Here is a 25,203-nt window from a genome sequence, read left to right as displayed (position 1 = left end):
CTACGTGAGCGCATTTTCTCTAAAGTGTAAACTAAAAAGTTTTTCGCTCCCTGAAAGAGCCAGTATAGACGTGAAATTACGCAATTCGTTTCTATTTTTTCCGAGAAAAGGAAAAAATACGCAATAAAATTTCCTTTGTTATGGAATTTTAATAACAGCCCGGAACATTGTTCAATAATAAAAAAGTATGCTTCTCGGTCATATATATATTCTTATCTGTGATGGATAATAATAGGAAAAAAGCAAGAGGAAAACTTAGTCGCATATCTGAAAGGCTCTGAAAAAATTTGGAAAAAGCTAAAGGATGTAACGTTTAATTATCTTCGGTATTACGAGCCAAAGATGTCAGGATATAGTAGGAAGGAAAGTATAATGTATAATTTTGTTTCTATATCGTCTTGATTTTAGGTCTCTCCTTTATCAAAATATTTTGATAAAGACTTAAAGATTTAGAAATGATTATTTAACTTTAAAACCAAAATATTTTCGCTGTATTCCATAGTGGTATGAGGTTAATCTTAATTTAATATTATTGGGAAAATATGTATTACATTATAATAAATATCCAGAGTTTTAAGATAAAAGATCACAATACGGCTCGGTTTCGTTTGGTAGTTATGTTATGCCTTTATATAGCTTCTTGCTACATGCACCCGTATCCATTCTATGGGTTTTAATTCACTGGTATATAACGAAAGTCCATGTGCTATTCTATTTAATCTGATGTAATGTTATCAACAAAAATTTCGTACAAATAAATTAATAAAAGAAACACCATTACATAACATAATGCATAAAAGTATATTTTGATAAGAAAGACAATAGATTGATAATCTACATTTTTTTATGCTAGTAGCTATTTTCGAAACACAAATTCCATCATTGGACAAATACAAACTTCGTCTAATTTAGTTTTTTAACCAAACCTACATGTAGGTACATATTTCGATGTATTTTTCCTTAAAGGTATATTCGAAGTTGTATTTAATTTAGTGATTATTTGTAGGAAAACAATAACCAAGTTTATAAATGGATTCAGTTTTACATTTGGTAGAAGGAGACAACCATAGCAGATTGGAGAAATAGGAGAATTTGGGAAACAATTCGTGTTTTCTTTTCGAATTATTAGTAATGTAAAATAAGAATTCATAGAAATCAATTACATATTTCACATTATAATGGGGTTAGCTGAAAGTTTTTGAAGAAGTGAAATATTACTAGAAAAGTAAGAAAAAAAAATATATGTAACAACACTCAGAGAAATGAAAAACATGATCAGTCTCAAAAATGACGGAAAATAGATGGGATAAACTTTCTATTTATCATGTCACAAGGATGAGTGTCGCGGCACTCATTACAATTACATTATTTTTTGGATATAAATAAACAAATATGTGTGAGCGGTATAATGACACAGAAGCTATGAACTATTTTCCCACAAATTCGAACGTTTTCTCAACATTGCTTTTAAGTAAACAACGTATATTTTGAGATCTCATTAGTTAAGACTCTTTCTTAAGCAAATCTGGATCGTTCATGATGCCATTTAACAAATCCTAAGCTATGTTCATAAAATAAGTTCATTACCTCAAACTCTTCATCGGGTGTTGATACTAAGACATGTAGAATGGATATCTTTAGTAACAAATCGGCCTTTTATGAAGTATAGACTGTAAATTACCTATGAATATTTTTCTTTAAACAATGTAGATTTGCCAATGCGCAACAAAAAGATAGAAAATGATGGCAGAAGATTATTAACACAGATAATAAAATCTAAATTTGCAACGAAGTATGCACTGAAAAGTCACAATAGTCTTTCGAAGTTGGAATATTTATACTGAAAACACTACCTTTACTCCAACACTTACAATTACTCTTTCGGACGTGCGTTTCAATAACCAAGTTAACATCTTCAGAGACTGAAAATTACCTTCAGTCCCAGAGATGATAACTTGGTTATCAAAATGTGCATCAGACAGTGTAATTGTGAGTGTAGGTGTAGTGGTAGTGTAAACAGTGTATTCAGTACCCAATAGTCCATGACACACTCCATCACCATAATAAGTAGTTGAAAACTGCGAGTACATTTTGTGATCTAAGTTGAACCAACCCTCAACTTTGAGCATTCGGGCAAGACTCAGATATTCAATGGAATTTTCTAATCAAGAACGTTGTCATTACTAATTATTAGGTGCCAAATTTTCACTTAATGAAAATTATATCTAGAACAGATTATTTATTTGATGTTAGATTGAGAAAGAAAAGGAGAAAGATACTTGAAAATGAAATTTGTTTGGTAAGGGGTAAGATAAATCACTTTGTGAGTTCAGTATTATTGTCGAATAGCTTTACTTAACAATAATTTATCAAAAATACTTGCTATCATAAGCAAACTGTATATATATTATAAGTAATTTTATTTAATTACAAACTGGAAGAAAATTGGGCAATAAATCATATACGTTGTTTTGTGTATCAGTTTCTGGAATATAAATGGAAGCTCGTATACAATTTGTAAAGTCTACAAATTTTGATCTTGGCTTAATCTCTTCGTAATATCCAAGTTATTATTAAACATTCGTTTGTGTGTTAGGAATGCTCAAAATTTTGCTTCGAATGCGATTTTAACAGTTAATGTGGTAATTTAGTATAACCGTTTCACTCAACGTTATTTCTTTCACTTAAAATTGTAGAAATTGATTCAATGGATCATAGAGCTATTACCCTAATTACTTTCTTACGTTCAGTATATAATCTCATAACGGTAAATATAAAATAATTTTTAAATCGATTTGATGGTTGAAGTTTTTCTATATGAAATGAATAATTTCATCAAGAAACTAATTGTAACGTTAATAATTCTTGAGTTGATTCTCAACATATTTCTTGACAAAAACTTCTTTCGTCAATTTGTTCAACTGCTTGTTTCTGTCGTTAATAATTTAAAAAATCATAATCTAAGTCCTATGAAGTTCACGGATTCAACAGTAATTGACAAAAATTAACGCTTCTACGCTCCTTTTATATCAACAGGGAGGCAAATCAACTGAAAAAAAATTGTAAATTAAAACTAGGGATAAGGCCTTATTTGCACTCTCCCATTCCTGATCCCTTAAACCCATACATAAATTGTTTCATGTAGTTACCCAAGAGGCGCTCAAACAGCTGGTAACACGATGATCGACAACACTTGTTAACAAGCATGGCAGACACAAAAAAATAAATCTATAGAGCGTTCGGTATAATATTTAGTTAAACAACATATTATATGGATTAATACAATGAGAGTGAGTAATATTGTGCATTTTTTGAATTACGAGGATATATTGAAAAATTCTTAGCCTAATATAGAACTCAACATATTCTCCTCTCAATTGGATACATTTATTACAGCGAACCTGCAACGTCTCTAAACCTTTGAAAAAAATGTTTCTTCCTCCTCGTTGTAAGAAAATTTACGACCTTTTTAACTTTTTTTCAGTTGAGGAAAGAGATGATAGTCGGACGGAGCCAAATCTGGCGAATAAGAGGGATGTTCTAGTAATTCAAAACCTAAATCACGAATTTTTTGCATGGCAATATGAGATTTGTGTGCAGGGGCGCGTTTTTCTGCAAAAACAAAACACCTTTGGATAGCTTTCCGCAAATTTTCTCTTTAAATTTTTCCCGTAGAGTGGACAGTAATGTCGAATAGTAATCTCCTGTTATTGTTCTACCCTTATCCAAAAAATCAATCATGATTACTCCATGGCAATCCTAAAAAACTGAAGCAAGAACTTTTCTAGCAGATTTTTGGACACGAAACTTCTTAGGTCTTGGAGAACCAGAGTGTCACCATTTCATCGATTGTTGCTTTGTTTCTGGATCGTAGAAATGTACCCAAGTCTCATGCATAGTAACAATTCGGTTTGAGAAGTCTACATCGTTTTCAAATCGAGCATAGATGGAACGCGATGCACGCTTTTGGTCAACATTCAAACATTTGGGGATCCATTTTGCAGCAATTTTTCTCATGTCCAAATTGACGTGAACTATAAGATGAACGCGTTCGTATGAAATATTCAGTGCTTCAGATATCCGTTTAGCCCAATTCGACGGTCTGATTGATAAAATAATGTCATGAACTGCATCGATATTTTCGGGGATTGACAGAGAAATTGGCCTTCCCGATCGGTCTTCAATGGAAAATTTACCTCTTTCGAAGCTTGCAGACCAATTTCTCACGGTCGCATACGAAGGATATTGATCAGCAATGGTATTAAGCATATCTTCTTAAATCTGCTTACCTCTTAACTCTTTTAAATATAGGTACTTGATGATGGCTCGATACTCCAATTATTCGATTTTCACAATTGCGGTGGACATCTTTTAATTTATTTCGTAACTCTCGTTTCCTTTTTGACGTCAAACTTTACACTGACACTTCTAATAAGTTATTGTTCGTTGCTATGGTAACGCAATATTTTGTTTATGCATGGAACTGGTCTAGGCTAACTAGATATCAATACATCCTCGTAGTAGAGTCGTTCCAATATTTCATAATTCTAGTACCTATCTTTATAAAACCTTAATATTGTTGCTTTTGTTTTCATGGTAAACTTTTTAAAAATAGCATAGCCAAACATATCTGCTTAAGCAACTTTTAAGACCCTAATTTCATCAAGCTTAATAGTGTACATTAAGGATAAGTATTACAAAAGTTAGTTGTTCGTTAATTTTATTTTTGTGTTAAGAAAAAGATAAAAGAATAATTGTTTTTTGTTTCGACTGCATTTAGTATATAATGATTTTCTGTAATATGTTATAAGCGTATATGATATCAATAAAGGTGGGTCTTCCTATTCATAGTAAGATTACAGAAGTATTTTATAATGAATATGTAGGGTTGGGTATATATGAAAAGTAATAATCTATTTTAAGAAATCTACGTTATCAAGGACTATGGAAGTTCAATAATTTTGTTCAAAAGCATCATTTAATTATTTATATCAGGAGTGATTGTTTGTTAGAAATTTGTTTGACGCTGAAGCGAGCACTGGCAGTGATCTATTGAAAATTTGAATTGCTCAAACTATTGATCCTTTAGGGACGTCATAGCAATCGGTCGGACCACTATCCAAAGTAAACTTCCACTGATAGGAAGTTTTGATCATTATGTTGATTTAAACGCGATAATTGATTAGTGCAATCGTTTAAGCAAACAGATTGGTCACCTATCATATCTTCTTGTAACTTTTGAATCTATTGTTGTCTTGATTGAAAAAGATATTGTTCATTTTTTTGATTTAGCTGACCACTACAACTAGTGTTTCGAATTATACATCCATTCTTTTATATTTGTTGATAACAGAAGAGATATAGAGTTATTATTACTTCAATATTAGATTAACCCAAAGACTTCAGATGAAATATTTTTGAATTTTATTAGGAATGACTTTGGGTGTTAAAAAGATCAAGCAAAACGCACATATGTAAAAATTTATGTTTTTGTTCATAACTTAAATCTGACTCACAAAAATTGGAATGAATATCTGTTTCCCGATAATTCTAATATCGTATTATCCCATATTTAACTAAAATTATTATATTAAATAAATAATAAACTCTTATAATTAGTATCCCAATCTAGCTAATAGTCCATCACGCTAAAGAAGTCTCCTACAACACTTTATAAATCGTAGTTCAGCTTGATAATAAACTTACTTTAAAAACCTTCTCCATGAATCTTGGTGCGACATATGGAGCAAGAGCACGACAGCACTACACAACAACCATCCATCTACTTCTCACCTGCTCATAATTTTTTTTAGTGAGAGAGGAACTGTGAGGATAACTCCGCATTAACCTGACGAAAGCCACTCATGGCTATTTGATGTCATCAGATAGTCGTTCTGTGTGCTATGTAACACTATGTAACGTTCTAGTGTCCATCCAGCACATCCTAACCGACTTCAGATAATACTCCACTACATACTATCAGTTTAATCTGAAACCTAGCCTTAGGGAAGTACTCAACTGCCCGTCAGAAATCAAGGAATTCCTGTAGTTCCTTAAAGATACCAAGCTGTGTTGTAGACTACAATTCATGTAATTTATATAATTTTGTTACAGCTCTTTAAGTAACTTTTATATTTTAGGTGTGCCAATAACCAGAGCTTCCGAGGCACATTAAACAAAAATAAAAAAAATATCCTAGATACATGTAGCTAATTTATTTGGTTTCAAATATTTTGTTTGTTTTTGAAAATTCCTACCAAAATTGAATAAGTAGTTAAGAGTACCTTCGCGTGTTTTACTTTTTTGCATAAACAGTTACTTTATAATTTGCTATGTTATTTTACATCTATTCGCTCTCACTTTATGACTAAGATACAACATACTTAACCATTCACTCTCATTCTTTTATGCTATTTGCGTTAACGTTTACGTGCTCTTGTTCTAATGTACGCCATAACGTTAACGCGTATTTTGTCAGTCACTCTCTCGATTTATCACTCACCCTATCTTATAGCAAACACTTTGTATTAACGCATTATTTTTAGAATTCTAGCGTTAATGCTTATTGTCTTGTGTTGGTTATTTTTTCTTGCGTTAACAGTTACGTTACGATCTAAATTATATATTAGGAGTCATTTCGATTTCGCGTTTGGAATTGATGGACAACATTAATCGGTTGCTATTTTCTTCATTTTCAATGGTTTTCAAGTCTCTGCTTAGGACTTATCTACAACTCCCAAATCGGAAATATTTAAATTATCCATACTAATAGGATTCACAACTGCAATACCCACAAATATTTATGTTAATAAAAAATAAAGTGTTTGATTTATAACAGTGACTGAATTTTCACCAGTTTCAACAAAATGTGTCATCATTGTTAGATATACCTTATGAAACGCCTCAGATTTAAAAATATAATGTCTAATGAGTCGAATATTCTGAAATATATTGTTACATTTATAATTCTTTAAAAATTCTGTGGGATGATATTCTTGAAAATTATAACAGTAAGACTAAAGAAAGGTTCTGTATAAGCAAGATTCTTGAAGTTGTTTACTGGCAAACCCATAGTCTTTTTCTTCTACGCTTAGAAAGGGGATAGAAATATACCAGAAAAATAATAGGAAATCAAAAGATCATCTTCATTATACAAAAAAGCAATATAAATGGTAAAAGTATCGCAATTATCATATGACGGAATGATCTAGAATCTAGAATGGAATGACGATTGTATTTAACGGAGAGGTAGACTTCCATAAAGGGGTTGTAAGATAAAACAGGGGAGATAGGATGCAAAAGGACAGCATGAGACAAATGGTGAGATGACATTAGAATCCAGAACTTCCAAAAATGCGTCAATATCGTATCTCGAAAGGAAGTAGAAATGTTCTGGAAAAATAAATGTGGAGAAATAGCTGGTATCCATAAATACACAACCACATCCGAGCTCTTCAGATTTTCCGAATCATGGTGAAAACCAGATTCTATAATCTGTCTTCTATCTTTTTCAAGCATAATCTTTATGCCAGCCTAACAATTAAAATGCGACAATCTTTCAAACAAATCAATGAAATTGAAGTATTGACATGTATTTACGGTAAAAAGTTCATCTATTAGCTATAAAATAATTATTGTCTATATATATTTTTTGTTAATTTATTGCTGCACATATATTCGAATACAACGGTATTGTCGATTTGTTAATTGCTCAATTAGTTTCGATTAACAGATATTAGATGGCAAATTTTGAAATCACGATAAAATGTCATGCTTATTAATTGAACATTTCAAATACACGATCCCAATAATAATAATACGATGGTAAATCCAAATCATTGATCGTAATTTAGGAACGAATTCACTGCTCAAAATGTAGAGGACCGGAGAAAAGCAAATGTTGAATTTAATTCAATAACTATGTACAAAATTAACGAAATAGTTAAGGTATCTCCAGAAAATTTTTTATCAGAACTATAGTAAAATACGACGTTTTTATCCTGTTTGTCTTTCAATAGGCATTCGTTAATGTTATTTGTTTTTCCAGACTACTTTCATCTTTGTCTTCATAATCTTTGGTATTCCATTTCTAAACCTAGGATTAAACTTTTTTTATCATTTGACATAAATCAGGTTTCAAAATCGAACTTTTTTAATAGTCTGTAGAGAGTTTCAAATACGTGTCTTTTGCTATTTTCATAATTTTTATGGGATATTGAGGATTTATTCCGGGTATAATTTCTTTCTAAATCAGCTCTACATATTCACATCTAATTTTAATTTTTATGAATTTATGAAGATACCATTCATTCGATTTTTGTTATAATTTATATCTCACCAGCAAATATTTAACGAAATAGTGAATTTCGTCAATGAAAATGGCAATCCACCTTTCTTTTCAAATCCTTATATATATCGTATACAGTTTAAATTATCATTGAAAATATTTCAGATATATAATAATTCATTTAACACAAGTTATTGAGTGAATAAGTAAGTTTCCTTGAAAATAGGTTTTTGTTATTGATACCTTATCGTCTTATAAACATTTTTCTAGTCTTTCGAACCATTTTTTCAATTGGCTGTATTTATAAATAGATTTACAAATTCATTTGAAATGTTAAGATACGTGAATACAACACATATCACGAAAAAACAAGTTTTGGTTGATTTAAAATATGAGAAAATAAGCTTTTTAATTTGGCGTATTTATTTTGCTATTTCTACTTACCTAACTTGTTTTATTCTTCAAAAGTAAAAAAATCCACTAAACATCAATTACCTGAAATGAAAAAAATCTATAAGAAGTGAATATATATCAATATTAATTATTGAGGAAATAGAGAAATCACTCCCTTTTATAGAAATGTACCTGCAGGTATGGAGCTCTTTGTTTGAAGATTGACTCGTATTCAGTAACTCTCAATAGTTACAAAACTTATTCTTTTCTATACCTGAATACTAGATATCGCTTTTGTCTAATAGCTAGAGTTGTAGATTACAGGATTCTTTTACACATGATAATTTGGAACCTTTTATCAAGACGTGCATTATCTCATAATGCAAAAATATTCTAAAACATTTGTTTATATGTTCAATAATAATTAAACAAAGATTATATTTCATGGTCAGCGAGATCATTTGATCTGACTTGCTATTTCATGGATGCATAAATAGTCGTTAGTAAAGCACTTTCACATATATGACAAATAATTTATAAGACTAAAAAACAAATGTATAATAGAAATGATAAGACTCAGAAAATAATCTGGAGTATTAACTAGCTCATCGTATATACTTTGGGTATATATCATAAAATTGCAAAAAATTGACGCATTGCATTTTCAACATCTCTTTTAGATTCAATTTTTCTCTAGCAGGAATAAATATGAATCGCAAGGTGCAAGGTCCGGACTAAATGCTGGATGTGCTAGGAGTTTAATACCATATATATGGTATTTTTAGAAGGTCCAAGGAAGTTCAATAATTGGCGGGTGCTGATACTAGTTTTTTACTGCTCCTTGTAACCTCAATATTCCTGGATGACCTGAGCGCGAACGATCTTCAAGCGTGTCAATTCTTCATTATTTAAATGATTAAACCAACGTTGTGCCTTTCGATCATTAACTGTGTCTCAATATTCCTCGATGACCAGAGTGCGAACGATCTTCAAGCGTATCAATTCTACACTATTCAAATGATCAAACCAACGCTGTGCTGTTCATTCTTTAACTGTGTCTTTCCCTTCAATTTCACATATTTTCTCTGCTCTCCCAGCTGCTTGAAACGTTTACTTCTAATAATGTCTTAACGTACTATGTTATCAATAATCAAAGAGAGAATAATCAAAAGGAAATGTATTTTTCATAGATTTAGAGATATGAATGTGAATAGCTTTCCAGTTACCGCATCTACGCTTATTAGATAATGGTTAATGTAAACTATCATGAGAAGACATCAGATGTTACATTTTAAAGAAGCAGCGTTTTTGATGGAAACTCTCAGGAGGATAGTTCTTTTCCGACATTGGCAACAATTATCATCACATTTCAATTAATTTATGCAAAACCTAATCACACACTCAAACCTTTCGCATAAACCTCTCTAACTTTTGAGGAAATTCACATGAAAATTTTTTCACTAGCTTTAGGGATTATTCTACAGACAGATGCGGTGAAGGTAGTAATTTAACAATTTCATGGTATTTAAATAGATTTATTTCGATTTGTTGAAATTCAAACTGGGACACGTATATGCCAACGTAATCCTCTTTTCAGATGATCTCGGATTTTATACTACCTTACGTTGATGTAGCTGTTTTCTTTGCAAAGTTTGTGATTTGTTACAAAAGGCTGCAAGTTTATGTTTATATAGGTTTGTGACACAAATGATAAGTTTCAATATAAATGAATGAATACCAAATAAAATGTTTAAAGTGTTAAGCTTGGGTATTACTTTTTTTGGTTGTCGTTACAGAATTTCAACAGTAAACTAATTAGATTTTGGTACTTGTATCTTTTGCGAAATATTTTTCATTGTATATTTCAATTTCCAATTCCAAATTCCAATTTCAATTATTCATAAATAATCAAATTCGGGATAATTATGAAGTGATTAATTTAAAATAATCATTTTTGGTAGAATCTAATGGAATAGGGCAACTTATTTGTAATTCGAGATAATAATTGATATTATTTATAAATTCATTAATAAATTATTCACTCTTAGAACTCCATTAGAGGTTTTGCTTGTATAGCAATTTAACCCATCCAACTTTCTTTAGGCACTTATAGTTTTTGTTTACGAATTAATACTTTAATAGAATGTAACAAAATACAGGCGGAAATTATCAAATTTGGCTTTTATAAGTGAACAGCAGTGAAAGGAGAAACTATAATTTTGCACAATGGATAGAATTTTATTTCTCACGAGTAACTAGTTTATTTCAATTAAAGTTGAGAATTTTGCCTGGTAAAATATTTATGTAGTTGAAAAACAAGAGAAAATGTAAAAATGAAGGTGTATTTATGCAGGCTTACAACTGCTAAAGCAGGGGAAAATAAAAATTTCTTCGAAACAATTTGGGAAGAGTCAAGGAAACAATAACCGTAGATACAGTAATTGATAACAATAAAAATTGAAAAATTAACTGATAAAGAACAAAAAATTGACTGACTCATGTAATACTTTCTTTTACTATGGTAAAAAAATTATACTCTAATGTTGATGCAACTAAAGTTTCTGCTTTTTCTCAGGAAAAAGAGGCCGAATTAAATTTTTGCAATGATTTCCAATATGAAATTGAATATGGTCTGGTTTGTATGGATCAAAGATGGATATTGCATACTCGGTTAGGTTCTAACATAAACCTTTTGCAATTCCAGAGGGAATGTGTTCTGTACATTCTTTAGAATTATAGTCATGAATTCACACCAAGCTTATGGAGGAGGAAATAAGCTTGGTTTGGTGTCGCTAGACTATTTGATTATGAAAAGAAAATTCTTATGTAAAAAATGCAATTTTTCACTTCATCTGAAATGTTTCTTTGGATACCATCAACCATAAAATATAAATTGTTGACGTTTATAGAAAATATTGATGAAATATATTGGGGAAAAGTTCAAGATTATAAATCCGAATGATTTTGTAATAACTTCTTTGATTGATAGAAATAATATCAAAACTGTTTGATGTTTTTATCCTAATAAATTAATGATTATTTAATATCTATTTTTTCTGGTTTTCATTTCTTGTATCCACGTATTAGTTATTATTATTAACTTAGTTTTTTTCGAATCCTTAAGCTGTAATTCCATGTTCGTTTTGATCTTCATATTTTGACCCCAAGTATTTTGTTTATATATCGCCACGTTATATACTCATTCAAATGTTTTCTGTGCTTGCAAAAATATCATAAATCCACGTCAAAAGGATGAGTAAGGCATTTGACATCAGATCCCTACCTAATTTGTTCCAATTATTTGATTTCGTGTATCGAAGAAATTTGACGCACTTAATTCACTTCTTAAATAAAATTTTGTAGGCAATTAGCGAAGAAAAGACTTCTTGCCGAATTTCCGTTTTAAACTCGGTTTAATCCAAAACCCAACAAATCAACGTAATAAAATATCAAGAAAATCAATTTCGCTCGTATATTCTACTCTTTATTCCAGGAGAGAATTTTGCCAGGAAAGTACCTGCTGTGCTTTATTAGTTATTAAAATCGGCTATAAACAACGCGATAATTGATATCTTATTCCGTTGTCACATAACAATTGAACATACTGTGACTTGGATAATTGGAGAAAGCTATAATTTCAAAATTAATTCCGGCAAGTAAGCAATTAGATCAAAAATAGATTTTTAACACTTTTTTGGTAGTTTCACCTGTACGTTTCAGCTATGCTTGTATGTTTGTAAATTACTTTTCGGTACAAAAATGCTTCTGGAGTTAGTTATACTAAAAAGTAAAAAAAGTTTTATAAAACAAGAAATTACGCTTTTAGCAATATTCGAACGAAGCAGTGACAAATTATTCTTGGCGAAAAAAAAAAATCTCTGCTGAGAAAATTAATAGCACTATTATAAAAGCGCGGGGTGCTTGCTATAAAATTACGAGTGGCATCTTAAATTTCGATATCACCATTTTGAACGAGTTAGGTGAATGGGAAAATTGAGAATAAAGGTAAGGGAAGACATACATAATTAATAATTTTCGGTAACGGAAAAATAATTCAAACGACTCGGAATGGAAATCAAACCTAGATCTATTGGTTATGTGCTAGAAGATTTACCAGTTGAGCTATCCTAGAGACATGTACCGCATTTATATTTTAGTAACACTACCGTGCATCTTAACCACGGAGTAGGCTCCGATATCTTACCGATGAAAGCCATTTCGAGCTTATTAAAAAAACGGGAAAACTCAGTTATTAAAAAAATCATTCGGACAGTTCACGGAACAGGGATCATACTCAGATCTATTGGTTACAAAATGGAGACAAAGTGTCAATGTCTTATAGCTTTTATGTCATTATATCAATTGGAATTACATCAGAAATTACTTACACTGCAACAAGTGAGATTGTTCTGTTTACGCTGCAAATCTGGAAAGTATGTTTTGCGCATATGAATTTAATTATCGTTTTTTATTAATGAATCTTTAAGGATTCAGACCGTGTACTTCCTTGCCGTACGGTGCTTTTTTTACTAGTGGTATGCTTAGTTAAATGGTACGCTTAAATTTTTAAATAATTTTATTATTGTATAGTCAAAAAGTCTTACATAATCTAAAATTAGTGAAACTCTTCTATATTTATGATATGCTCACTTAGTTTCATGTTTTAATTTAAATATAGTTTTGGAATAACGCTAATCTTGTCGATATTAGGGAACCGAATATAAGAAATTTAAACGGGTACAAATAAAACTTATACTATCTAGTACATATCACCCGGCTGTACTCCATCAAACAATATTTTTCGCCAATTACTTTAAAAATTGAAAGTAAGAGTAAATGAGGTGATTCAACTATTAAATTGATGAACAATCATTCCTGACAAATGACAAGCTTTTTAAATTTTCATGTTTCTCTCCACCCGACTGCGAACAAGCATTTTATTTTTCTTTATGAATTTGCTTACAGGATTAAAATAGGTCACATGTTATCTATTTTCACCTCACTGTCTTATCTTGTTGGTTGAACATATTACATACAAAAGAGTAAATAATTTTCGGTGAGCTTAGTTTATTCAAAAGAGTATTACATCAACTGGAACTCCATAAATACTATATTTCATATGGTTATCTTGATTTATGTACGAGGACATCACAAATAACCAATACACTTAACCAGTAATTGAAGTAGGACAGTTTCCACTGAATTATTTCGTTCCGAAAATTGTATCTAATAAGAGAGTGTTAGTTCAGTCGTACTGATTAGGTAGACTGTATTGATTTTGGTAGATGATTATTCCACAGTATTGAAATTAACATTTTCTTTGAAATATATAGTACATTATTCGTAAGATGGTTGAATCACGATAACTTGCAATTGAATTGCAGATAGATAGTGAGAACAAAGTTTTTCTGGATATTGTGCGAAATTGACGCATCTAATGAATATTGACTGGTATCTACATTTATACTGATTCACGTTTCCATTTTCCAGCTTCTTCACATGTATTGACTATAAGAACAATTGAACCAATCTATTTTTTATAGGAGTATAACATCACATGTAAAAATTTCCGCGAAATATTTTTAAAGTTTTGTTTTTAGTTGATGAAATTCTGCTTCCCGGAATATAATTTAAATCTGCTAAAAGCGAATTAAATTCTCAAAAAATCTCTAGCGATTCAATGAAAAATTACGTTTGAAACTTTTTTGGAACCAGAAATATTTCATTCGGAAAAGTACAGCTTATATAAATTTAAAATTCGTGGAACGGATTACATTCCAATCAAATACACTCTCCTAAATCTGAAATACTCGTCATTTTGTACCTTTTTTAATCTCAATTTCGAATATCGGTCTATGTATGTGACGCACATAGTTGACATACATGGTTTTGTTATATATTGTGATGGAATGTGTGCGACTGACATTTTGCGAAGGATAAACATATTTACAATACCAAAATACTTTTAGTCGAGTGAGTATTTAATCTGAGTATGTTTATTCCGTGGCTATACAAAAATAGAATTCGTCCTAAGGAGAAAAGCAGGTAGCAAGTAATATGGTATGCATAATCTTTATATTTTTTTATTGACAATCCTTCAAAATACCATACTTAATTTACAAGACAAAATGTTTACCTATATGCAGCCGTTTTTTGTTGTCTCTGTAACTCAGTGCATGAGAATAATGGCTCTTTATTTCTGAAACGAATATAGTCCACCGAGTTCACGGTAACTGTAACCTCCCAAATGAGTATGACTTTTTTTATCTGTATATGAAAACCTTTATCCGTACTAGATTACATAAAAGCATCTACTGATGGAAAACCTATCACCTGGTTGGATTTTCCTGACAAACTACAAAAACCGTCATGACCCGCGATGCTGATAGCTTTAATGGTTTTCTAATGCACAAATCCTGCATTTTATACTTCACTAATAAATTTCGAGGGATGTTTGATATAACTTATAATCTTCATTCATAATATAATACCTTCAATTGTTTCTGTATGACGGTCTTATAGTAACGAAATCTTTTTTTCAACTAGTACATATAAAAAAAATATATTTTTCGTATGTTGGTACACACTACTCATTTGGCAAAAAAATATTCGTATCAAATTTTGCTTGAGAAATGAAAAATGTTACGAATAATCTCTGTAAGATGAAGATAACAACCTATCGGAATGCTCATATTCTTCAAACTGATTTAACCGATCAACAGAACAGTCACTTTAACATCGTTCTGGAGCAGATCAATCACGACAATGACTATTTAAATTTGCTAAAATGGATCGTAACTGGTATATAAAGATAGATGTGTGGATAAAAGAAGTTAATACCCATTCTTTTTTATTGTGGCAGTGGCAGTGGCCAAAAAACCGTAACCTAAAAGCAAGAAAGCTTCAGTCGAATGTAAGAATTTAACTCACTCTTTTATCAATTCTTGTCAGATGGTAGTACGTTGTAAAAAGTTATATGTAGGTACTATACTCATAAAGTATGTCCACTGGTTTATTATTTCAAATGTTTTATCATCAATAATTGAGATGGTAATAATTTTAATTGTATCAGTATTGTAACAAATACAAATTTCACGAGTTGCTGCAAGTCACCAATAAAAGTAAATGTTAGATTGGTTTACAGAAATTTCTTATACTGATACTGTATTTATTATTAGTAAGTAACCTCATTCACTCAAATTAGGTATAGATGGTAGGCTGTAGTTTCCAATTATTTTTTGTATAGTCATGCGAACGCTTTATATTCGTCAAGCTTATGTATACACAGAATATAAATAAAACCCTTGTCTTTAACTAGTAATTCCATATCTGAAATTGCTGTATAATAAAACGTAATATTTAAGTGACCACATTATCTAACTATTCTTATGTGGATCTAAACGTGTGTCCCTTAAACATCGACCCATTATTACTATTCTATAACACACTTGATTGATTACTGTTTATAATATCAACCGCTATATTCAGTAAGCTAATACTGTGATAAATGAAGGTCATAACTTTTGGCGGAAGGTTAATATCACTGTCAAAAGGGTCAAAATATGGTTTTTCTTATGTTTGCTTTGAAAAAGGACAGTGAATTTACGATAATCGCGCGCTGCTGGAAATTTGAATTACTTACTTGAAAATGAAGTAGCATAAAAAATTTAGCTTTTCTCAGAAACTAATCCATGGATTTAAACGAATCTCATTGTGATTTAGGGTAGCAATAAAATTTATGATGACGTATCACAATAATTTTTAATTAAAACGATTTATATTCAATTGTTTAATTAATTATTAAAAGCGGACCCATTAGAATACAATTCTTTAAGAAGAGAATAAGCTTCACCCCATATAGATATTCTGTAATGATTGATTTTCAAAAAGCAGTGTTATTAGTTGTGAAATAGGTTTTGCAACGAATAATCTTCAACTTGCGATATAAATAACGAAACTTGATGAATAAACACTGATTAATTTTATTACGAAAGTACAATTCCAAAAAATTCACTAGTTAATAAGTATAGGATGGTTTGTGATAAGACATTCTGTCTATACGAAACTATTTTGATAATATTGAGCACGCTAAGAGTTGGATGGATGCCAAAAACATTACAAAGGTGATTGCTTTGATACCGTTAATAAAATATTGCAAAACTTCTTTATACCAATTACATACAATTATTGTATAAAAGTTTCAGTTTTATAGTTTTAGTACAAATTGTTACATTCTTTTGTTGGAACACGTCACTTGTGTTGTTTTTCACATTAAGAGACATTGAAGGTAACAAGCTAACTTTTGTCAAGTTTTCATATTTCTTATAACAATACACAAACGTGTAATTCATAGAATGGGATGAAATAAAAGATATGAAAAACATTGAAAGTCGTTACACTTTTAGTTTGTTTCTGGCAATGTAGTGATATATTAAGTCGCAGTATAAACCGTTTGAAATACAGATGACACAAATACAAAATTAATATTTTTCCACTAAATAGTTTCTCAATCATAATTTATTTTTTGGTTAGCTTAACTATAAAAGTATAATTTCCATTATAATTGGCAATATAATAGTCTCATCTAACGCTTCACTGTCCTTGAGAATGCGCAAAACCGAGCTGGAGCCTCGGAGGATAGAGAAAGTTTTATTATTCTGTCTTCCTTAGTCGGAACAGTTTTCAACTATAGAAACTGTCCATATAGAAGTATTACATGTATGGCTAATAGAGCCCATAGCATAGATAAACGACAGAGTAATTAACCTTATAGCCTTGCGGACAATCGATGTTTACTCACAAGAACAATTTTCAATGGACCAATTTTTTTATGAATGTTTTGCTATTTTATGGCAGTGAATATTCCTAAAGTTACTAATTTATTTACTCCGCCTATTGAGCCCGATAGGAATTATGGGCCGAAATTATGGATTGTATTGTCAGCTTTTCTTGAAAAGTATGCAAAATTTTTAATTTATCTTATTGTGGGTCATAGTACGAGTTTATGATCATCGGTTCTTAATAAGTGTGAAAATCTCAAATTAATCAGGTTTAACTATTCTGTTACATAAATTGATTCATACATAGAGGAGAAACTAATATAAAGCATTTAAAAAGCTTTCGGTTTCTCAAGATCTATTTTATATAGCAACTCGGTTAAGCGGTCCAAAAGATCATAAATAAACTATAAAAAACTGTCTTCAAATGTTGGGGAATAAAATGAAAAATCCATTTAGGTAAATTGGACCTAAAAACGATTGAACTTTCGTTCATAAAATTGGATGGATTAAGCTCTGGTTGGGAAAAAGATGCAAAAAATTCTTTCAAAGATAAATATTTGAATAAATTATAACATAATGGCGAGGGTAACGATTTTTTCATGATGATTAGGCTCAGAATAATCCATTATAAATTATGCCGATCCACATTTATTTAATCAGGATCAGATAAAACAGTTGAGTGGAAAGTAAAGTTAATAATAGCGAGACTGTTATAATTAAAAATGGAGTAGTCGTAGCAAAGTGAATTTATATTATACTTAGTTGAAGATTCAACATTGATAAATTATTTCTAAATAAACGTAAAGACTATAATGTAGGAGTAACGGAGTGCTCCAATTTAAGAACCATTTACAACATTAACGAGAAAATTAGAAAGTAATTAGGAATCTTGAATTTCAATTAATTCCTTCCCAATTCGTACTTTTTTCATAATTTTGGGAATATGGAGAATAATAACGATGTTTAATACTTAACTGAAAATTAAACACGGCAGTTTTTAATTTTGAATATTCGATTTTCCTTTCGTCTACATGGTTGTAAATGCAGATTCAAATCAAAATATATAAATGGAATCAAACTGCGTAGATACTTTCACCATTTATTTTAGAAGTTCAATTATAAGTTGACTTTTTAACACATAGCGCCTAAATTGTCTTCACGGCTGTATTGCTTCACGTGTTGCTTCTGAAAATTGGAATCTCACCATACCTTTTTTTGCTCACGTGGTTATTGAAAAATGAGAAAAAATTCTTTTGAGTGCTATCGATCGGTGTATTAACGTATATATTGAAAATGCTTCCTTAACCAGATTCCAGGCGATTAGAAGTGGAGAATGGTGGATATTTCCAACATTTACTTGACACAGTTACCATTTTTATGAGCTTTTCAATGACTCTACACACGACATACCTGAATGTTTAAAAAAAGTTGCGGCTGCAATCAAGGTGTTGGAAAAAATTTTTTAGGATATCTTAAATCATATTTTAGATTATTCATGGTAGTCTCCATTCAGTTTTTACTTCTCTGGAAGTCATTAACTTTGTGGTTTTGTTGTTGGTTATTTCTTTTATTATGAGAAACTCTTAATTTTTTCATTACCTGGGTGGAAGGTTCTTTCCAGATAAATAAATTTGATTTATTTTTATCATTTCTGGTCTACGTATAGATATTTTAACTTTTGAGATAAGCGGCAGCTCGAATCAGCAACGTAGCTATGATGTTAGGCTAAATTACCACTTAAACCAAGGAAGTAAAAAAGGAGGAACAAGAATTTGAACTTGAAGCTTGAAGTATTGTTAACTTATGGTAAGATATATTAGAGCGTATTAGTCTTGATCAAGTATTTGTACAGATTACATCTTGTAAAAATCATTTAACGTTCAGTTTTCACTATGAAAATGGTTCAGTTATCGCTTTTAGTGAAGTAATAGATAAAGCTTCTTCTAATGTAATATTTCATATTTATCTTTATCTTACGTAGGTTAGTTATTAAGAAATTCCTAATTATTCGTATGTTTTAATCCAAAGCTCGGGAAAGTTACTGAATAGTAGGAATCTACTTATTCAAGGTTATGAAATTTTCAATTATTATTGCAAGTTACTTAAAATTTTTGCTTAATAACTTGTATTATGCTTACAATAATTCATATAATAATCATTATAATATCAGATTCACAATAGATTATCTAAGGGATTATAATTTTTCAATTTAAGGTGAGAATATTTGTCATATGCTTCCAATATAGAAAATGCAAATAAACTATAAAAATTATTAATTCTAAATATTGTTCGAGCCTCCAAATGAATACCTTTGAAATTATCATCAGTTCATTAATAGCTTGTTTTTCCATAAAATCAACTCAACCTATTTTTTAATATAGATTTGATTTATTCCACGGCATTGTTTTTAAATTTGTAAATTTTGTGAGAAATAATCTAATATCATTTAAATTTATCTGTAGAAAACATATCAAAATATTTGAATGGATTAAAATTCTATAACAGGTTCTAAAAAATTTCCCAAGACAAATCACACATCGGATCTCATAAAAGCTATTTCTGAAAACGTTATAGATCTTATTAGATTTCATTTTATTGCAAAAGAAACTAAATTTTGAGAAACAAAAAGATAGATCTGTAATAAAATAGTGCTTTTCATGGGACATTGAGTTCATTTATTTATTCAATGTATTGAGCATAAAGCATGTTTTGATCTATTAATAAAATAAATATATTGATATATTTAACGATTATTACGTTTTTATATTTTGACTTAATGCAAGTACGGATATGTCTTCAAGAAGAGTAGCTTGTCGAGGGCGCTGATACCCATTACCGTACTGCACGCTTCAGTTGCACGCGCTTCTAAACTCACTTACTCCTGTTCTCTTCCTTTCCTATTTCCATGACTTTCCAGTATACAAATCAACCAATTTTTCGTTAAATTATAATGTGTGAATTGGTAATTTATTTCAGTCGTGAATCCCATAGAAGAATAAAACAAACAGCGAATTCCCTCATGTAAGCTCATAAAAGTTTCATCGTTGGTTAACTAACTCCGATCTGTAATAAAGTGTCAAATATTTTCATCTAGCAATATGTGGAACATTAAAAGCCGCTCGAAACACTGAAACAATACAGTACATGTTTCAAGGCTATTAAAGGCTATTAAACCTAGTTTCATTTGTAATTTCAATACGTTACGTTTTTGTATCATTCACATAAAACAGTAATTCTAAGTTTAGCATTTACCGGAACTAGTAGGACGTTGAGATAATTTTAGGAAATAATCTTTTAAAGGAGTGAACACCAAATCTGAAAATTTATCCTTATTTCGTATATAAATAGGAAGAAATGGGACAATAAATGATATAATATACATATAACAATTAACTATGAATTGAAAGCAAATTCTAATGTCATTGTTTTTTTCGTGTTTGACTCTTCGCAGTGTAACCGACTACATAAATTGTCATATATCAACCTTAAGTCATGAACAGAAGTCACTGAAACATATTATGCCAAATTTCATGAAATTTGTTAAGTATTTTGATCAAATCTTTATATTCATAATCTACTGATAATTTGATTAAGTAAGTTTTATCGTATAATGAATCTCAAATAAAGATGTGCCAATTCTTATTATATGAAAATCACTTTCCTGGATTATAACTGCATTTTCCTAGATAGAGAATGGTACATTTTGAGGTAAATACGGATTATTACTTCCGGAATGTCAACTAAAGTAATGAAGAGAATACACAAGCTAGGGATAGTCTCATAAGTTGGAAGAAACTTCTCTTTTTATAAATCTCGACTGAATCTATCTAAATGGAAATTACTCCACGGAACGCAAGAACGCTTGACATTTTAGTTATTTCAAGTTGTTTGGATGTGTGAAGAGCACTAGAAAAACAATGTCAAGTGTAAAGACACTTTATTAATTCTAGTTTCAAAAAAATAAAGAGAGAGAGAGAGAGAGAGTAGTGGATCATTAGTAATAAAGTTGAATTAACAGATACTTTACATAATACCTACTTCTGATTCTCTGAATAATTCTCTTAGACATAAAGTGCCGGATAATCACTAACGGAAACGGTGAGCAATACAATAAAATATAAACATCCCTAAGTCACCGAAAAAAACTTTATTAGGTATTATAAAAATATTTCACTTCAGTAAGGAAAATTGAACTTATATTTTCAAAAATGTATAAGTTCATACAAGTGAAAAAATTTTTCAAAGTTTAAAAACTAAAAATTATTTACACAATCGAGGTACGCGCATATATTTTGCATCAGTCATTATGTCTAGAGATTGGTCCACAATTGATATCAACAAAACGTCTAGTGATATATCAACAATGACTCATAAACCTTTTGATAAAAATTATTTTCACAATTAGAAATTTCAAATATGCCGCTAAATAAATTTCTGAGTAAACTGATTTGATATAAAAACTAAATACTATTATATTCGGGACTAAATTAAATCTTTTCTGGTTTTAACTGCCTGCTGACTTTATTCATAATCATTGATTATAACTATAATTGGATGCTTCTTCTTAACCGTGTTCGAAACAGCACTATTACACATATTATTCTCCTTCGTGTTGTCTTATGTATACTGGTATATTAAAATGTCAAATTATGTAGTCTACAAGGTTTTAATAATGCATTATTCTCCAAAAATGCTAAAGTCGATGTATAATTTCATTGTTGAAGCGTCCCAACTTAAGAGGATCATAGCGACAAAAAAAAATTCTACTACGATCAAACAAATCTTTGGTTAGCTATTGAGAATTCTTAAAAGAATTGAGAACCACATTGCCCTTTCTTATGTCAATAAATACATTAGGGTGAAACGTGGCCATGATTGGGACTTGGAGTGCTGCAGTTGAAAATACGAGAAAATTTACTTTTCCTTATAAAAAATTCAAAACTTCGATTGTTTGTCTGAAATGCTGGCGCATGTCGCAATTCCCGCTCGTTCTTGTTTTTGTTATGCAATGGAACTTTTCAATCTATCAAGAGTGAAATTGAAACAGCTTTTTCCATCTGTTTCTCTAATCGAACGTCTTTGGCTGTTTATAATTTGATCTGTTAGTTTTTTGTAAAAAAAGCTTAATACTAAATACCAAAGCCATATGATTCTGTATTACTATATTTTTTATGTAAAAAGCAAGCAGAAGAGGGTAAAGCCTATTACACTCTAGTAGTTCGAGTGGTGCTTGCCGAGTGGAGATGCCTCAGGCTGTACTATTCGGGAAAGACGTGCCTTGATAGCTGATGTCTCAGACTTGCACTTCTCTAAAGAAAGGAGTCCCGATAAATTGATGTTCTTGGCATGTGCAAGCGAACTTGGTGTTCATGAGCCACTTTTGGTGGTATCGGTAAAGCAGAGTGAGCGACCTTCTTCTATGCTCTAAGCTGTCTAAGTATCTGGTTAACTCTGGGTTACCTATTAGTCAAGTTGCTCTCTTCTGTATTGAGTCGAGCATCCTAAGAGTATGCTTGGGAGCCGAGATCCAAGAGGCTCTGGCGATGTAGATAGCTTTTTGATCTAAAATAAAGCTCCAAGTTTTTGTTAAGCTGCCCTTGCTAATTCAGCTACGTGATTATGCTAAAACATATTGTTCCCAACCTCAACACCCAACAAGCGAATCTTAACCTGCAGTACTAGCTTTCTTTGGTAAAACAACAGCATGGGTCTTTGATGCATTAGACTAAATCAGAGTGCTTCCAAGTTTTTCAAGATCGGTATTGATGATGGTGATCTGTTACTGTCTACAGATTTGGGTGTTAACCGAGTTGGGGGACTGATTTGAATAACGACACCAATGTGTTATGGTCGTCGAAGTGGTATATCGGGTTTGCAGTTTTGTCAAGTAGATCGGTGATGTACAGAAGACTGAGGGTAAAATGCATCCCTGAAAAACACCAGAGTTGACCTCAAACCTCTCTGAGGTGTGTCCATCGATACTGATCTGGATAAATTGGTATTTGAGCAAGCTATTAAGACAGTTGATTAGCAAGGACGACAAACCGTACAATTTGAACTTATTTAGAAGATTGGTATGCCAAACCCTATCAACAGCCTTCGATATGTTCAATGCGATTGCTCTGGATTCTCCATATTTCTCTATAGCTTCAATCCATATGTGTATGACATACGCCAGGACATCCCAAGTTGATTTATGTTTACGAAAACCGTATTGATGGTAGCTGATGATGTTACCTTTACTTCAACCAGTATTTTCATTAGTTTTTTATATGGGCCGATGAAACATTTTCATAAACACTGACTAGAGTTAATATAACATATCTACAAAAGGTTCCAAAAACTCAAAAAAATTCTCTAATTTCCGAAAGTCACTTTTACTTCGTATTAAACTGATTTATGTTACTTTTTTCCATTAAACTGTCTATCTCATGCGATATAGCATCGTTATCCATACTGATATAAGACAGTTTATATTATAAATCCTTCATACCGTGTTTACCATTATAGGAAGTCAATATTAAGTCACGAAATATAACTTTAATAAATATTTCACTGATATCCGTCATTCGCTATGAATAATTTCTAATGATTATTTCTAAATTCAAATTGATTTGTATTTAATTCACATATAAATAATTATAGCTGAACTAGAAAACTCAGAGACAACTAAAATGGAAGGTAAGAATTGGAAGTTCAATTTAGATATGAGGAAGTCTTTTTCGTCATGTAAGGAGAAATAATTCAGATTTGAATGTCTGGTATGCGCCGTTTTTCATTGAATGCAATGGTTTAAATTGAAATGTTATCATTTTATTATCCTAGTTAAGCAATGGAACTAGTCTATTACTTTATATCCTACGGTAAACCTAGAATTTATGAATCCCTCATTTCTGATTCACCCCAATTACTCTTCTCACTTCTATTTACCTTCTTCATTTAGATAGATTTGAGCATGAGTGATTCTTTTTAGTCAGTTCCACTGTTGTAGATAAAAGAGATATCTCATATCAAAATTTCGCATCTTACAATTCTGTTACAATCAATTTTAAGATACATATGAATAATGTGGGATTTTTGAATTCCGTATAAAAAAATGACATAGCCAGGACAAAATTCTTTGAATAGGAAATATACTTTTGGAAACAAGCAGCCATCAATTGAAATTTTGATAAATTATTGATTATTATATATAGAAACGATTTATACATGTCTAATTTGTTAATTAATTAAATCAAATAAAACTACAAATAACTAAGGAAAAATTCATTTTTCTTATTAAAACAAATTTCTATTTGATTTTATTCTTATTTTGATATTCATGATGTAGGTGATCTATTGATTAATATAATATCATAATTTGAAAAAGACTGAAATAAGTCGAAATGTCAATTTTTATATTTTTTTCAAAAAATTAAAGAAAAATAATTTTAAAATAAAAGAGACCTGAAATCAAGAACATTTAGAAGAATTAATCAGCAATAAGATTGCAGTAATTTGAAATATAGCACTTCAATTTATTAGTGATTAAATCCATTGAACAGAAGACATTCACATCTCCTATCAATAAATCTAACTAAAAGTTTCCACAAAGAAATTGGAAAAGGTAGAACTTCCTACTACTATAGTATACTATAAACTAATTCGTAGAGAAAAACTTCTACTAATACGTTTTGATGATTTTGAGGCAGTACGAATCGATTCTCTACAAAAATTATAACCTTGGAATCAATTTCTCAAAGA

General features: G+C 30.5%; 2 protein-coding genes across 3 annotated transcripts in view; one reads left to right on the top strand and one right to left on the bottom strand.

Annotated features, from left to right (window-relative positions):
- Positions 1-25,203, top strand: part of LOC130896892 (uncharacterized) — a 222,530-nt gene that overhangs the window by 67,769 nt on the left and 129,558 nt on the right. The gene's annotated exons all lie outside the window — the stretch shown is intronic.
- Positions 1-25,203, bottom strand: part of LOC130896905 (tetraspanin-9-like) — a 167,866-nt gene that overhangs the window by 59,106 nt on the left and 83,557 nt on the right. Inside the window, exon 2 of one of the 2 annotated variants that reach the window (XM_057805271.1) lies at positions 8,732-8,782. The exons of the other annotated variant lie outside the window; for it this stretch is intronic. The gene's annotated coding sequence lies outside the window, so the exon portion shown is untranslated. The remainder of the gene's footprint in view (positions 1-8,731; positions 8,783-25,203) is intronic. 2 annotated transcript variants of the gene reach the window in all.

The sequence above is a fragment of the Diorhabda carinulata genome, chromosome 1, assembly GCF_026250575.1.
Source record: "Diorhabda carinulata isolate Delta chromosome 1, icDioCari1.1, whole genome shotgun sequence".
NCBI lineage: Eukaryota > Metazoa > Arthropoda > Insecta > Coleoptera > Chrysomelidae > Diorhabda > Diorhabda carinulata.
This window is presented reverse-complemented; position numbering and strand designations above follow the sequence as displayed.